Source organism: Rhinolophus hipposideros, assembly GCF_964194185.1.
Source record: "Rhinolophus hipposideros genome assembly, chromosome: 15".
Lineage (NCBI taxonomy): Eukaryota > Metazoa > Chordata > Mammalia > Chiroptera > Rhinolophidae > Rhinolophus > Rhinolophus hipposideros.
The window spans coordinates 19092877-19111000 of NC_138061.1; the positions used below are offsets into that span (position 1 = coordinate 19092877).

General features: G+C 38.8%; 1 protein-coding gene across 6 annotated transcripts in view; it reads left to right on the forward strand.

Moving 5' to 3' along the window:
• SORCS1 (sortilin related VPS10 domain containing receptor 1) overlaps nucleotides 1–18124 on the forward strand; it is a 471564-nt gene that overhangs the window by 311598 nt on the left and 141842 nt on the right. The window lies entirely within an intron of this gene.

Genomic DNA, 18124 nt, shown 5'->3' on the forward strand with positions numbered 1-18124 from the left:
TGGTATCACCTGGTAAATGAGCACTGGAATCTTCTCACCCAGGACTTTCACATGAAGTCTGTTCTTACAAGGATATGCCCACATCCCCCTAAGGTAGGATGTGACACTTTAAGGGAATGTTAAGGGAACGTTTTAAGGAAATGTTAATGCTGTGTCACAAATTTCTTAATAAACCCAAAATAGATCACTGAGATTAGTGAGCAGCAGGGGCTTTGTAACTGTTGTTTTGTTATAGTTTGATGACACTTGCGAGACAGACATTTAAAAAAAAATTAATAGTTATTTTTATAACTTCAAAGCATTTATACACATATATTTCATGTTCAAATAAAGGTTTTCAGTGTAAATAAGTAGATCTTACTTAGTCTAAAAGTAGATCTGCCTCCCACTCCTGAGTTCAAGTTTTCTGGACTTTCTTCTCATATTTCTCCGCCAATATTTTTAGATTTTTACTTCTCCTTCTAGAAATGTTCTATGAATTATCAAATATATTCTTACTCAGTTTAAACTGCTCCAGCAAAAATACCATAGACTGTGTAGCTTAAAGAATGCATTTATTTCTCACAGTTCCGAAGGCTGGGGAGTCCAAGATCCAGGTGCTGGCAGATCCAGTTCCTGGTGAAGGAATTGCAAAGGGCTGCTTTCTTGCTGTGTCCTCACATGGTGGGAAGAGAGACAGAGAGCTTTGGTGCCTCTTCCTCTTTTTATAAAGACACTAATCCCATCATAGGGGCCTCACACTCATGACTTCATCTAAACCTAATTACCTCCCAAAGGCCTCACTTCCTCATACCCTCACATCAGGGATTAGGGTTTCAACATATGAATCAGAGGCATAAATCAGTTCATGGCATTCCCACCCTTTGCCCCTCCAAATTCATATCTTTCTCACATGCACAATACATTCATTCCACCCCAACAGCCCCAAAAGTCTTAACTTGCTCCAACATCAGCATTAAAGTCTAAAGTCCAATATCTCATCTGAATATCATTTCATTCAGATATGGATGAGACTCATGGTGTGATTCTTCTTGAGGCAAAATTTCTCTCATCAGTGAACTTGTGAAACCAGATAAATTATGAGCATCCAAAATACAATAGTGGGATAGGCATAAGATAGATATTCCCATTACAAAAGGAAGAAGGAGAAAAAGGGTGACGGTTCCCAAGTAATCACTGAGCATCCAGCACATGGTGGAAAGAGAGCGATTTCTGGTCCATTCCTTTTCTTATACATACACTTATCCTATCCTGGGGGTCCATTCTCATGGCCTCATCTAAACCTCAGTACCTCCTAAAGACCCCATCTCCGGGTACTATCACTTTGGGGGTTAGGGCTTCAACATATGAATTGGAGAGGGACATAAACATTCAGTCCATAAATTTTCATTTACATAAATGTTAGCTTATGTACACTTTTCTTCGTGTTCATGTTTGTTTTGTTTTGTTTTTGAGGGGATGTAGTTAACAATACATGTCATCAATTATTTTAAATGGTTATATATAATTTTTCGCTAAGGATATAGATTAGAGGTGAATCTTAGGCTTATTTGATGTACAAAAATAAACTATATATGTTGGTGGGAAGTGTGTGGGGGTAAAGAAAAATATGGGGGGTGAGAGACAGAAAGAGAGAGAGGAAGAGGGAGAGGGAAGGGGAGGGGATAGGTGAGGAGAGGATCGGAGGGAAGAGAAGAGACCAGCAAAAGAAAAAAGGAGGCAAAGAAAGTAATAACATTTTGTTTTTTAACCACTTGAGCCCATCTTCCTGATTAAACTACCTCCATGGGAATGGGTGATTCCAATTGGAAACAAAAAATCACGGATATGACACGGGTTCCTTTTGGCTTTTGAGTTTCCAAGAGCCTAGATTCTGGCAAAGTAAGAACAAAGTATGGAACATTCTAGTGTAATTTTAGCATTACCTGTCAGTCCCTTTTGAATTTACAGCCTAACCCCTGCCAAAAGATGTGACTCTACCTTACCCTAATTTATCTAATCTGCCTATGGAAAATCCATTTAAATTGTTTTCAGTCTTTTGCTGGTATAAACAGTGCTATAAAGAACTGGCTCAGACAGGAGTTTAAATATCCCTTGTTAACATCATTCATAATCATTGTGGGCAGTGACCTTTTAGAAGCCAATGAGCTTCCTGCAACTAGGGCAGTAAAAGGTGTCTCCCCTTTACTCCTCTTGAAATCACATTGCCTCTCATCATCCTTCGGACTTACATACACTTCTAAGTGGAATGCATTTTTGTATTTCTTATTTTCAAAGACTACCTTAAAATCCCCATGGGACTTGAAAGCCCGAGACCTGCACCTGCGTGAGTGAAATCTCTTAACACGCTGGTGAAACTGCCTGAAAAAAGTGAAACAAGCTATTTGCAAACAAACTGGCTCAAATAGAGACTTCTATATGGAATGCTACTTCTTTTTTTCCCCATCATAAAAAGACTTTTATTATTGCAGGGGGTTTTTGTTTCACGGAAGCTCTTTCTACCGCTGCTCTGGCTCAGGAATGGCTTGAGCCTGGCTTTCTGTGTCCAGATTGGCCTGCCTCTTCTCCAGGAATTCAGCTCTAGCTATCACTGAATCTCCCTTCTGTGATCAGCATTTCTTCTCTTCCTCTCTTACGCATTTTGCCCCTTATTCATGACCTTCCACCTCTATGTGTTTTGCCTGTCAATTATAAAGTCACTTTTTGGAAGAAGGGGTCACGTCCCTCTTTTTCATTCTCTTTTTCACTTGGTGTTATATTTGCATGGAAAGGCCTCAGAAAAGGAACAAACGAAGGACTAAAATAAATTGATGTGGTCCTCCTAATTTAGCCTGGAAATGGAGTTGATGCTTTGCCAATGAGAAAGTGTGAGGAACACATCTTTCCTCGAGTCCTGCTTCCAAATGACTGAAAATATCTCTACATGAAACCAGCAATAGAAGATAGAAAGTTGAAATTCACAGCGGACTGGATCCAAGTTAGTCCCTACCGATAGAAACAAAGAAAAACATGAATGCAAAAGAAGGCCAAGGGAAAAGAATTAAGCTGAGAAGGTTTCCCTTGTGGAGTGACACATGGTACACAGCATTTTCTTGCTCACTGAAAGTCTTCTTTACACACAGCATTATGAGCTGAATGAACCCCATCATTGCTTCAGCTGGTGCTGATTTCAGTCCATTCTTATCTAATCTTTGAATGGGGGTCTTCTATCTGAAAGCCTGATTGGCAAAGCCCTTGTAACCAAATGTCATAATAGTATCTTTACAAAAGCTTTACCCATGATTGTGTATGAATTCTAATTAATCTGTCAAGTAAAATAAATAGTACCCCCTCTCTCTGCCTTTGGGAACAGAGGGACACATCTTCCCCATTCAAACCCTAACCGCGTGATAAGCATCAAAGCTATTTAGTCCTCAGAACAATTTTATGAAGTAAGCCTTGCATTATCATCATTAACAGATGGCAAACCTATGGCATGAAGAGGTTAAGTAATTTAGCCAAGGTCACACAGCCAGAAAGTGGCAGAGCCAGGATACAAATGCAGGCAGTCTGGCTCCAACGTCTATGCTCTACTAAATCGATGGACTTGACTCTGTTGTCTCTGCCTCTTGGCCTTCTTTTCTGGGCTGGGGCTGTGAGTCCTGGAAATCTAGCCCATTCAGGCAGATGAGTAGAGAAAACCTGAAGCTCTTTTGGCAACTGTACCTGCATGTGTATCTCTCCAGCTGGGCTTGGCAAATGGTCCCCCTGGGTTCTTTAAGCTCAGTTGGTTTTTCCAGAGAGGGCATGAGACCTTGTAAAGTACACAGTGCACATGACTGTTAATGAAACTCTCTTGGTCTCTGTCCACATGGTCTGCATTTTCTGACTGTGCAACTTTCCAAATTTGGCTGAAAAGGTGTCAATCAAAGCAATATTTATTAGACTCACTGCTTGAAGCTAGTTGCTTCAAATTATATAAGAACTATGGGGGCTATCTAGGATTATTCAGCAGGTGTAATGATAATAAAAGAAGCCTCCTTTAATCATTTCTGCTTGGAGCCTGGATGTAGGGGTGTGGAAGGGACTGAAGACCGCAGGGAATTTTCTAGTGCTAAATTGAATTGTTAAGTGACCTTGGGTAATAGCATAGCATTTCCCATAGAGAAAAATGAAGATGAATTTATATATTTTCCTTATCAGCTGGTATGCTTGAGAAATATCTTTATTTGGGGTGGCAATAGCCATGCACCCCTGGAAGCAGTCGATGGCAATTGTGAAATATTTGTGGAATATAAGAGCTTATTCTTATATTATCTCAGTGGTTGCTGTTAGTACTGCTATAGATAACACAAATATAAGTATCCCTTCAAGGAGTTCAGATTGCTTCCTAAACCAATTTACACGTATGGGACATGTTATAAAACACATCTTAGCACAATATTGCCCTTCTTAGAATGGGTGTTTTCATTTTATTTAACTAATACCGTGGCCTTCCTCTTTACTCTGTCACAAGTCAGTTATATTAGAGGCAGTGCAGACTGGAGGTTCAAGCTCTGAGTTCTAGCTTTGCCATTTACTAAGTAAGGATAGTGGGGAAGTTACTTAACTTCTGTGTGCCTCAGTTCTGTTCTCTGTAAAATAAGGATAATACTTACTTTATTAAATGAGCTGTTTCTTGCGAATTGGTTACATGCCTGGTACCTAAGCATTGCATTGAGTGCCCACTGGCTGATAGTAATAATGTTAATAGCGGCTGACTTTCTACATCTATTAGTTTTATTTTCCCTCTGTGTTGGCTCCATTCTCAGGTTGGTTTTCTCTAATAGGTAGCAATAACGCACATCATCATCAGCTTAGCCTTACATTCTAACAGCTTAGAATCCTCATCAAACCAGTCTGCCTCTATCTCTATCTTTCCAGGAATTGAATCTGAGTGCCCTGGCTTAGATCAAGGTTATATAAGATGATGTGTTACTTGTGTAGATCAGATACATATCTACCCTGAGAGCTGAAACAGGAGATGGGTTGAGACCTACGCAAACTGTATAGTTCAAGGTTGGCGGAGAAATGATTCCTTAAAAGGAAAAAAAAAAAGGATTCTGTTATCATAAAATGGGAGAATGATTCTCAGGGGAAAAAAAAATACAGACGGAAGAACTGAGTGAGTGGTCAGCAAGATGGAGTTCCATAATAGGGATTGTATTTGTTAAGTAACTAAATGGTCCAGGCACATGATAACCCATGCCATTTGATCCTCACAACAAGTTTGTGAGGTAGGGATTCTTACCCTCATTTTGATTAAACAAAAAGTTATGTAATGCATCCAACATAATACATAATAAATAATACAACTAAGTTTTCAAACTTTGTCTATCTGGGTCCATAGCTCTTGTTTGCAGTATTAAAGATCAGCCCTAAATTCAACACTTATTTCCCATCTACCTCCCCCAGTAATAACTGTTAGTTTAACAATTCAGTAGGTGAGAACCTACGTGTTGATCATGATGTTGAAGGGGAACATGGTATTGGAGCATCAGTGGTACCCAAATGTCTTGAATAAGTGAAGCTCCTGATAGAAAACAAATTTGCTCTTAGAGCTTGATGGATGTGGTTGGTTGGGATCTGATTCAAGTTTAGGGCAAAGCAATAGAAGACAATTTCAATCGTAACCCACTCAGCATTCTATTGTCTATTGAAAAGACAAGGCAATCTAAAGGCTGTTTCACTTACTTAAAAACAGGTTCAGATTTACCTTATTGATTATGTTGTTCTGGCATAGAGGGGGCAGTTCTGTCTGGGGACAGTTGAATGGTGATTACATATTTTCTGTGACTAAGTCACACATGGAACATTAAGAGTTGGCCCAACAATGAACCTTTGTTATTTTGTAATGCCAGTCTTCTTTCACTGAAGTCTCTCAGGGAGCATATGGCAGCTGTATTATAGAGCAGAAAGATAAAGAAATACTGACAACTCCATCCTCAGTATGTTTGAGCATGTGGACACTTTCTCACTCTTCCCCATGGTTCCGGGCTGCCACTGTGAATGACTTGCCATTACACATCTTTGGCAACAAGTCCCATTTGTTGATCACTTCCTGTGTGCCAAGCTCTGGCATACATATTTACAAGCAATCCTCAAATCAATAATGTGAAATAATTTATTGATCAAAACTTGTTTTCAAGATATAACTGAAAATGCAACGTATTTTAAGGAAACAATTAGAAGAGACATTGGCTCATGGGTCTGGAAAGTCAGCAGGTCTAACTTGATCCAGATGGCAGAGGCTTGTTAGTCATCACATGCCCATCTCTCCCCATCACTCAGCCCCACTGTACGTCAGCTTCACTCTCAGGCAGACTCTGTCTTTCTGGTGGCCTCTACCACCTGACATCTTCCCAGACTCATGCTAGTGGAAAAAGAAACACCTTCTTCTTGTTGCTCCAGGAAAACGCGTGGGACGGAGTCCTATGGGCCCTGATTAGGTAACATGCTCACATCTAGACCTGGGAGTACAAGCAATTCCAATAAACTATATGAACAGAAAATAAGGATACCCCCAGGAAAGGGGAAATTGTTACCAAAGAAAAAGAGAACATTAATGGGAAGTTATTGTTCAATAGGTGTCCATTATTGGGAGGTGTTTTCATTCCCATTTTCAGATGAGAAATAAATAAGAAGATAAATATAAAAACAAAATCCCAGAGAGGGTAAATGCGTTTGCCTAATGTCACACGCTAATAAGTTATGGTGATGGAACTTAAACCCAGGTTTGTCTCGATAAAGAGCCAGTGCTGTTTAAGCACCATGCTATTCTCTCTCCAGCGATCCCCACTGTTTTACGGACCAGTGCAGTGTCACTTGACCTCCAGCTCTCCTTGAAGATTCTCAAAGGACCCCACTGCATAGCGCTCTCTTCTTACCCAAAACTACTCTGCTGGCAGATATTTCTTGTTGGCACCATATCCATCGGGTCCTACATCCAGTTATTAAAGTCACATGTGTCTAAAGATCTGGCCTATTGTCCCTAGCCAGGGTTCTCTCATCTGACCTCAGAAGTAAGAAGCAGGTCCATGAAACTTTGCCGACACAGCGGGCTACAGTAAGAAAACACATCGGGACTTAAAGTAGTTTCTCTGTTTTTGGACTCACACCACTACCACTCATCCTCCAATCCTTGTTGCATATTGCTTCTAAGCCAATTTCAGGTTTCTTTTTTTTCTTTTTTGTTTATTTATTTATTTGTTATTGTTGTTGTTTGATAGGTAGTTTGTTTTGTATTCATTCGGGTCACGATGACCCTTCCTCAGCCTCCTTCAGATATGCTAGCCATTCAACAAGACATCTTCAAGACTTTTAAGCCACTCACATCAAAGGAACTTGGCAGATGTGGCATGAGATGACTATAATTCTTTGCTTTTTTCACAACTGTGTTTAATGGATTCAATCACAAGAGAATCCTCTGCACTTTTTCTTCCCAGGTTCTGCAAACTGGAAATGGGATGGAATCTTATAACATTACTAGAAAAAAAAAAAAAAAAGTAAAACTCTATTCTATCAAAATAACTAGATAATGTGGTACTAAAGTCTGAAGAGAGTATGATTGATTTTTGAAGATACTCTACCTCATCCTTCAGTCACAGCTGTAAGGCAGGATATTGTCTGTAAAGAACTTCTAAATGAACACCATCACTTGCTTTCAATTTTATGTTGAGCTGGGAGTGGATCACCTCACCCTTTAGAATCAGCTTTGCTTCTAGGCTTCCATATTTCTACAGCCCTTGTATCCCAGCCTTAGCACTTAAAGTCTCATTCAACTTTTTTCTCATACTCACCTCCTCTTACATCTTTGGGTTTTCAAGTCCCATCAATTCTTCCCCCATGAAATTGTACCTGCCCATTCCTCTTCCATTCTACCTAGCATGATGCTGATTCAGCACTCCTTTCCTCTCACCAGGAACAGTTTTAGCAATGATTAATTTTTAGCAATTACTCTTTGTCAGGAAAGTTTTAGTCTTTGAATATAAAGATAATGTGTGAGAATCTTCGTTATGTTTAGGGTCACAAATTTGGACCTTTATGACCTACCTCTACCATGGAGCCGTCTTTGGTTCTTCTTATTTGTCTAGGCAAGAATAATCTCTTTCTTTGAATTTAAATGTGATTAGGTTACAAATAAAATGCAGTGTGTCCTAACACATATTGATTGCAGGTCTGTGTATGTGATTGGTAGAAAGAGCACAGATTAGAGTTAGCACATCCAAGTTCAAATCCCAGTTGCAGTATTTACTAAGTACATGATCCCAAGAAATGATTTCTGCCTGTGTTTCTCTCTTCTAAAGCTTATTTTGAGAATAAAAAATTATGTTATCATAATGATTAAGTAACTTAGCATAGTTTGTTCTCCATATCTTTTTATTTCCTCATTTCCCTCTCTTGTTAGAAGATAAGTACCTTAAGTACTAAAACTGTCTTTAACATGTTTCTATCTTGTGTACAATAGTAAATGGAATGGCAGAAACTTGTGTTTCTGTATGCACACACACACACACACACAGGTACTGGGATTCATTGAATACACACATGCTTGTATAGGCATGGATATAAACCCATAAACACTTACAGATTGGAACACATCTTGAAAGGACTTAGTTGTTAAATTAGGGAGTCATAATAGATGATCTGTCTGTCTTTCTTTCCAATATCAGGCTGCAACATGAGACTTCTAAGCCATCGATATATATATTGAACGGGGTGTGGGGAATTCTAGATCCGTAAAAGCAATACTTCCTATGCAGTAAGCTATTTACTGACTCAACAGGTCCATCCTAAAGAATATTGAGACCCATGTAAGCAGAAGAATGTAAGTGAAGATGGAGTGACTGCATCCTAGACTGCTCTCACAGGGAGTTCTGCCCTAGACTGTTGATATTGTCATACTTCAGAAGAGGAGATTTAGGAGAAGAGCTCAGAACCCACCCCCCCTTTCTTTGGAGTATGTACCTTATTCTCTCTTCGCTTATACTGTAGCACATCTTCCCTGACATTTTCTTCTGGTTCTGAGTCTCCTGCCCTCTGAGCTGAACCATGTGTGTAGTTGGATAGGAGGCAGGGAGAAGTGGCAGTAAACCATTCCTGAGATCTGACATCCTGACATCCTCAGACCTGCACTGGGACACTTCTGGTACCTGTAGTAGGGGATTTTCATTATCCTTGAGAGGGCTGGTGTTGTATGTATGTATATATGTATGTATGTATGTATGTATGTATTTTCTGTTAATGATCTCCACACGAGCGCTATTTCCAATACTCTTGTGCCTTTCTCCACTTTTTAATCTCTTCCTATGATTAGCAGATTTCCCCTACAGATTAAGTTAAATTTCCCCTGCTCCAGTGTGAACCCATCGTTTTTCTCATGACCTTCACTCAGTAATGGCCGTCATTGATTCCTGTCTTCCTTATCTTGATGTTTTCTTGTCTTCATGGACTGTAGCTTCTCTGTCTCTGAGCAACTGAGATTCAGTCACTTCTCTAGATTTTCACTAAGAAAATCTTATAATGGCAGAGTGCAAGAAATGGCAGTGAATGAGAGTGAAAGATAGGGGGGGAAATCTTCATAATTACAGCTTCCTAATTTAGAATAATGTTAAAAGAAATTGGCTTATACGCCAGGGAACAGATCTTGCTTAGCCTTCAAGCTCCAGAGCCTCTGGGTTTGTATATTATCTGTGTGTGTGGTTTCTCTTGCTCATTCAATCTTGACCACCTTTGTATGTTAACTTTATTCAGTAAGAGATGGTGATAAGAATTTAAGAGTGAGAGCTCTGGAGTCAGAATGCCTTTGTTAGAATACTGTTTTCAAGGAGTGTGATGATGAGCTATTTAATTAACTTCTTTATGCCTTACAGTCTTCATGTGTGTAACGGCCATCATAGCAATATCTACTTCTTTCCTATACCTGTTATCTGGATAAAAATGAGAATTCAGGTTAAACTTTAAGCATATGTAATACATGATAAATATGAACTATTATTTAAAAGAATAGGGAAGTGTTGAGTATTAATAAGTTTCTGAAACATGGCAATCTCATTTTTATCTTCAACTTAATAATTTATATTTTCAGTGGGAATTTTTAATATGTACATGTTTTTTGGTTTTTTTTTTTTTGCCTCATTGCCCCAGAATCAGGTACAATGGATAGAAATTAAGCTTACTGTTTTATTTCGTAGCTTCTCAATTGTTTCAAAATGCTTGTTCACCAATTCATTTAATTTGCATCAGTTGAATCATTTTCAGAGCTAACTCTTAGCTGAGAAGTTAAAGGAAACATGCCCTTGAGGGCCTTGCAGCTGCAAAGGTGGGCTGCAAAGGGGACCCCTACAGAAGTATATGGAAGGATGTTGCCCCTGCATAGCTGCCCCTCTGTGAGTTCGCAGACAAGCATCTGGCTTGGGGCCGGAGGTCACAAAGCTTGCAGTCTGGAGGAAAAGCTGGGCATGGAATTCAGAAGGAAGAGGAAATTAGAAACTAATGGCAGTTGGGCATTACTTCTCATTACCTCTAAACAAAAGGACCTTCAGAGTGAAATGGCTCCTATTTCTCCTATCTTGCAAATCTCACACACATTTCCTCCTGGTTTTCTGCTAACTTGAAATTATATAGAGACTGTGGGAAATATATTTGTAGGTTAGCTAAGTTGATCCAGCACTAAAGCATCACAGTCTACACCTTGAAAACTTGGCACCTGTGTACATCGTTTTAAACCATATGGAACTTCCAAATAAAAACAGAAACAAACTTATGCTTGTATCTAGCATGATCATATTTTCTCCATACAACTTAAAACCTGATATAAATCTTCCCCAAAACATGAGAAAAAAAATTCGTATGTCACATTATCTGTCTTTGGGTAGTATGTCTCTTGCAGGTGAGTCATACTTCTCCCTTCTATATTCTGTAACCAAAATACTGAGATGTAAGGTCAACAACTACTAACAAGTCTTATGCTGAAACATAGAAGAATGGGAAAGAGAAAAAAGAAAGGAAAATATGGACACACACACACACATATATTCATATTAAATTGTAAGTAAGAGGATGTATCTAGGGAATGGTTCCTAAGGAAAAGGATTTGTTTTTTGATAGGACAAAGATGTGGGGGTGGGGGTGGGGAATGACGAAAGAGTTATGATAGATAAGTGCATAGAACCGTGCCTACCTGTCTCATCACATATATCATCAAATCTAAAATGTCATTGAAGATGCACCCTTGTTTTATATATTTGACCAAAACAAACAAACAAAAAAAAACAATTCTGACAGTTAAACTATCATTTCAATGATTGTGAGATACCTACTGATTTCAGAGATATTAAAATTAAAAAAAAAATAAAGATGGGCATTTTGGAATTGATTAAATGGGTGCACAATAAATATTTATTTGTTGGATGTGTGAAAAGTGAGGAATGGGTATCGGGGATGAGACAACCACAGATATTTATTTTTCAAATCGTTGGATAGGGTCACCTTCGTAGATAACTAATCAGATATGAGATGGTAAATTCTAGACAGAAGGGTAGAGAAGACCCAGAAACTGGCTCCTTTTGATGGGGTAGGAATGAAAGGCAGAGCAAGCTGGGGAAGATCCTAAAACCACCTGTAAGATAAGTGAAACCCTGCAGATGACTGCCCCAGTGTGCTTGTGCATGAGAATCTCAGGATTCTTAGAGAACTTAGAAGCCATTGCACATGGCGTCTTATGACTTGCAAGAATCCCTCCTGCAAAATTCTAGTTTTGCTGAAAACAGCAAATAAATAGCTGAAAACAGCCTTTGGATTGAGACTGGAACTTCGTCTATCTGATCTACCAGGATCTATCTTTCTTTAAAGAGAATGACCAGAGAAAATGGACCTGTCCTGCTGTTTTTATTGTTGGCTCTGGCACTTAAAACATCAACACCTCTAAACAGAGCAATTCCATAATTTAAGGAAAGCTGTCAAGGTTTTCACAGGCATGGCAAGCTGTGCCCTGGGGTGGGGGACAGAACCTGCTTGCAGTATTTATCAGATTTATGGTAAAGGGATTCACATGAGTGTAGAAGTTTAAGGCAGATAAATCCCAAAAGACAAACACTACCAATAATCGAATTACAAAGGCATCATCATATATTGAACAGTGCAACTTTATGACTCTATTGTGACAAATGAAACTTAGAATATTAATGTGCCTGGGACCGCTTCTTTATCACCTACCGGAACAAACTAGCTTTTCCATGAGCCTCTCCATGAGCAGTTAGCCTTCCCCAGTAATTCAGTGGCCAAGGAAAACATGGTGCCTGAGAGGAGGACTCGAAAACAGACACAGCACGTAGCCATATCAGGCACAAACCTCACATTTGAACTCACATTTCAACAACTCTTACGCTCAACATGTTTATATTGTGAGCGGAAATCAGGCTCTGCCCATAGTAACCAGGGCAGCCCTAGAATAAATAAAAATGCTGGCTGTCCATATTTTTCTTTTTAAAGGAAGATTTTAGGATCGGACCTGTTCTACTTCTAAACAAGTAGTAAGAACATTTCAATAATAAGAGCCATTTTTCCAATATTATCATTTTTTGAAAAATAATGTAACTTTATTTTTGTGATTGCTGAAATCTGTGAATCACAAACTTATAACAGCCTGAAATGCTACAGTAGTTTACCTGCTTTGCATGACGAAATGACAACATAACCAATTCATTTCATGTGATAACAATGATTTAGTAGAAACAGATCGTTTTCCTATTTATTGTAGCTTTGCTATAATCGAGTATATCCTTATGAGATTTGGGTACAGTTTTTTTTCCGCTCAACTTTTTATTTTGAACTAATTTTAGGAATACAGAAGAATTGCAACGATAAGACAAATTTCTCACATGCTCTTCACTCAACTTTCCCAGTGTTAACATCTTATATAATCATGGAGCAATAGCCACAACTAAGAAATTAACATTGGTAAAATGCTATCAACTATACTGGAGATTGTATTTGGATTTCCCCAGGTTTTCTACTAATGTCCTTTTCATTGCCCTCAAATCTGTGGCAGTTCCTCAGTCTTCCCTTGCCTTTGATGAATTACACAATTTTGAAGTGTACTAGTCAGGTATTTATAAAGTATCCCTCAATTTGGATTAGGCTGATATTTCCTTCCGATTACAGGGTTATAGATTGTTGGGGAGTACATCACCAAAAAAATGACATGTCCCTCTCATGACATCATATCTAGGAGAACAAGATATCCATATTCCTATTGCTAATGACGTTCACCTTGATCAAGCTGGTGTCTGCCAGGTATATCCATCGCAACATCACTATTTTCCCTATTTCTTTTTTTTTTTTTTTTTTGAATTTTTATAAGAGTTCGTTTGAGCCAAACTAAGGACATGCTAGGAAGCAAAATCTCAACTGTCCAGCAAATGAGAGTTCTGCAGTTCTTTTTACACATTCAGGTGTTTTCTCTTTTTGATGCTCTGTTAGAAATGAGTCACCAAGTCCATCTCACATTCAAGGCAAGGAGAATTAAGCTTAAACTCCCGGCAGGAGGGGTATCAACAATTGTGTGACTATGTTAAAATTACCACAATAATTAACATTTTGGGAGCGATACTTTGAGGCTATGCATTTTACCCACAAATTTTAGTATTCATGCGTCGATCTTGCCTGCAGCAATTATTACTGTGGTGTTCTAATGGAAATTTTCTGTTTCGATCATTTTTTAGATATGTATTCATTGGAATTTTTCTGTAAAGAATAATCGCCCCTTCTTGGCTGTTTACTTATTAGTATCATTGTTTAGTTGCTCAACCAATAAGATGACTGGGAATGATGGTGAATAAGTCCAATTCTGGATTATGTTTGTTGTTTCTTCTTTGTTGCAGGCATCTCTCTGTCCTTGCTTAGAGTAGGTGGCCAAATAATCCCTGTTAGACACTAATGTGCCATTAAGATGCCACCTGCTAATTAAGGGCAAGACCTCTCTTCCTAATAAAGTTCTTTTTAAAGGAACATTTTAGGGTCTGACCTGGGATGAAAACCTCATTACAAAGTGTCTTTTCCCACTGAGGCATTCCCTTTATTGGCCACAAAGGTGGGGATTCCCCCCAGTGATTCTGGGCTCATCCCTCTTTGTTCAGTTGGGCATCTCACAGCACCCTGACCATAAAAAGGATAATATGAGTATGCTCGCCATTGCACATTCTCTCTCTCTCTCTCTCTCTCTCTCTCTCTCTCTCTCTCTCTCTCTCTCTCTCTCTCTCTCACACACACACACACACACACACACACACACACACATTTTTCCCCCATCTTTCCTCTGTCCCAGCCAAAAACAAACAAACAAACAAAAAAATGCAAGGCTTACAGTCCCCCAAGTCAAAACAAACTCTATGAAGCATACTGACTTCTCTTGTTTAACAGCGATTTTAATTCCCGAAACAAAGAATGCTGGCTTCAAATTGACTAATTGAAAAATACATGAAAAAATACAGCACAGGAAATGGGTAAATGCTAAACAGCTAAGCACTCTTATAAATGAAAAACTTCAATGGTAACATCCCTGTAGTTATAAGGGCCAGTGACTAAACCGGCAACTTATAAAAGAAAACAAAATGGCAATTAACGTAAAAATGTTTAATCTCACAAGTAGAAGATAAAAATTGAAACAAAATGGACATGCCTTTTATTAATCAATCAAATGGAAGAATTTTTGAGAAGCTAATACTTAGCCTCGGTGAGGGCTTGGGAAATAGGCACACTTATATGCTGTTCCTAGGAGCGTAATTCGTATAAATTTAGGAGCGTAATTTGTATAAATTTAGCGTCTGCAAGACCGTTGGGCAATATATCGGGAGTCTTAAACAAATATCCATTCTCTTTGAGCCAGTGAAATTCCCTCTTTTAATATATTTTTTTTCCTATTGAAAAAATGAAGAGTTCAGGGAGACATGCAAATATTTACTTGCAAAGATAATCAGCTCACTATCATGTATAGACGATACCAATGCCCTATGATCAGAATATTAGTTAAATAAATTATAGAACACTGTACAGCTGGCAAAACAGTGCATCCCAACATTATGTTGTGCTGTTATGTTAATAAGATGATGCAAAAGTTGTTTTAAAAAAGGAATGCCTATACAAACTTAGAAACAAGTAGTAAAGATCAACAACAGAAGGTTAAAGGTGCTTATTTCTAGATGGAAGTGTTGTGTGAATGTGTTATTTTTTTTTATACACTGGTATACTATCCATTATATTTTAAATGAACACATGTTGCTTTCAGTATTAGATTTTAAAAACCAGTGTTATTTAAATCAATTGTACCAATTTTAATAATAATAAAGCAGTCAAACATATTTCCCAATGAGGGTGGGATTGGTGGGGCACAACCAATAGGAAGGTATTGTGACCACTGCAGGAAAGCCAGAGTGGAATTTCTTCTACCCTCCTCCCTTCCTCCTACTCCTTCCCCACTCCCTTTTGTCATCCTCATCATGTCTACGACCCTTTCCTCTCCCTCTCTTTTTTCCCCTCTTTCTTTCTCCACTTTCTCGTTCACTCCCTCTTCAGCCTGCTCTGTCCTCTCCCCTCCTCTGTTTACCCTCCTTTCTATTCTACCCTTCCCTCCCTTCTCTCCTCTCTTCTCTTTCTATGATACTGAGATGATTTCAACTATAGTAATTTGCATACATAGTGGAATACTAATTTTTTTAAAAGATGAATTAAAAGGTGTATTTTTTGTTTTTCACCATCACGTTTGTTTTCTTGGCCACTCAGTAAATAAGAGTTCAAAGGCAAATTGGCAGAGTCTTCAAAGTGTTTTCACAGAATATCATCTATGTTTGCCCATTCAAATCCCTTTAAACTGTGCTCAGAACTTCAGAAATTCTTTGTAAAGAAGCACAATACTAAGGGGGATAACTGCCGTTTGACACTCCAGGAATTTCTCTGTCTGTTGTGAAGATGAGTTTAATTTCCTTCTATATCTGATTCAATCCTTGCTCCCATCCTAGCTTTACTGACTGTATCACTTTCCCTTCTCCATTGAGCAGTAGGTGGGCAATAGCCTCTGAGGGTATTTAATGCCCATCCATAAAGTAAGAACATGTTTTTGTGTCATAAGAAGCTGAAAAAGTATTGAGGAGCTATTCAAATTGGCTAAACCAGCCTTACGTGAGGGCCAGGGACCTGGCCATCCAGTGGGGGGACTAACACTGTGTGACTGAGAAGGGACAGAATTTATTGGTCATTTGCAAGTAGTTACAGAGAAGCCGCCTTCAGATTTGTGAGCCCTGATATTTGAGGATCTCAACTAAATATCCAGTCTGTTTCCAATCACTAGGACGTGGAACTCTCAAATATGCCTCGACCACGCTATCCTAATTGCCAACATACATCTTAGTCCATTTGGGCTGCTATAACAAAATACCACAGACTGGAGGGCATATGAATAACAGAAGTTTATGTCTCACAGTTCTGGAAGCTGAGAGCCTGAGATCAGAGTGCCAGCATGGTAGAGTCCCGATGCAGGCTCTTTTCTGAGTCTGAGACACACCTTCTCAGTGTGTCCTCACATGGCAGAAGAGGTGAGGGATCTCTCTGGTTTCTCTTGTAAGATCAGTAGCCTCATTCATCAGGGTTCCATCTCCCACAGGCCCCACTACCTAATAATACCATCATCTTGGAGGTTAAGTTTCAACATACAAATTTTGGAGAGACACAAATATTCAGAGCATAGCAACACATAATCCTTGCAGGAAGTCAAAATGCCTGAAGTTTCTGCATTATTTATGCTTATCTTTTTAGTGTAACACACACACATTGCCTTCTAAGTTAACACTATCTTTCTTGAGACACCAGGGGGTAAAAAGAAAAGAGATTTTTGTTTTTTACATAAGGAGGACTCACTGGCTTGAGTCAAGAACCTGGATTAGTAGCTCCAACCTTGACGCTATCTGAGTGGTGTGACCTTGGATAAGGCACTTGCTCTCCTCAAGATTCGGTTTCCTTAACTGTGACATGAGGGGTTTGGACTGGTTAATCTCTAGCAAACTTTTTATCTCTAAGGGATCTCTTAATTCATACCGTTGACCTTTACTTCTCACAGCAATATTACTGTCATCCTCCTCCTCCTCCTCCTCCTCATCCTTTCTACAGATGGTACATGGAGAGAAATTGAAAAGTCTAGCTTCCAATCTGATTGTATCATTTATTAGCTGCATGCCCTTAGGCAGGTAGATTGCTTTCAGAGCTAGCACTGTCTTTCTCTTACTTCGCCGTTATTTTTTCCCCTAATTTTTGTGTCATGTGTGAATTTTCTAGACACACAATATGTGTCCTTATCCAAGTTGCTGACAATTGATGAGCAGGACATCACCAAGGGCACGGCCTCACAGGGCTTATATGACATTCATCCCTCACTTCAAATATATATATACCAGCCCTTGGTTAACACAGTATCACAATGATAGTAGTTTCCTTGATGGAGTAAAAGCCCCTTAAACTTCATGTTCATGTTTATAAATATTTTTTTTCCCTGCACAACTTTCAAGAAACATTACCACCTGATGTATTGTATATTTATACACACCTGTATTCTCTATTGAAATATAAGCTTCATGAGGGGCAAGGATCTTCCTCCATTTTATTCACTGCTAAGCCCTCAGCACCTAGGATGACCACTGGCACATTGTCCGCGTTCAGTAAATATTTGTTGAATTAATTCATTTATTTACTCACTAAAAGATTTGATTGATGTTCTGCTATTTGCCCTGTTGAGTGTTAAGTATTAAGGATACCCCGGAATACTCTCTGGATCAATACTCTCCATGGTGAGTTACCTGCAGTGGTATCCAGGGCGCATACAAGATGCTTTATTGAGATGCGGGGACAAAAAATGAGAATCTTTGATTTTTTTGCTACTATTTTAGTTTGTATTTTATCTATATTTTCTAAAGTAAATGTGTAAGTACTCTACTGCAGTTCGACAACTTCTAACTAACATCACATATCCGGCATGTGCTATTTTTTGTGTGTTTGTTTTCCTCCCTGCTTGATGTGTTCCAAATTTGTGGAGATTGCTGTCCTTGGAATTCTCTTATGG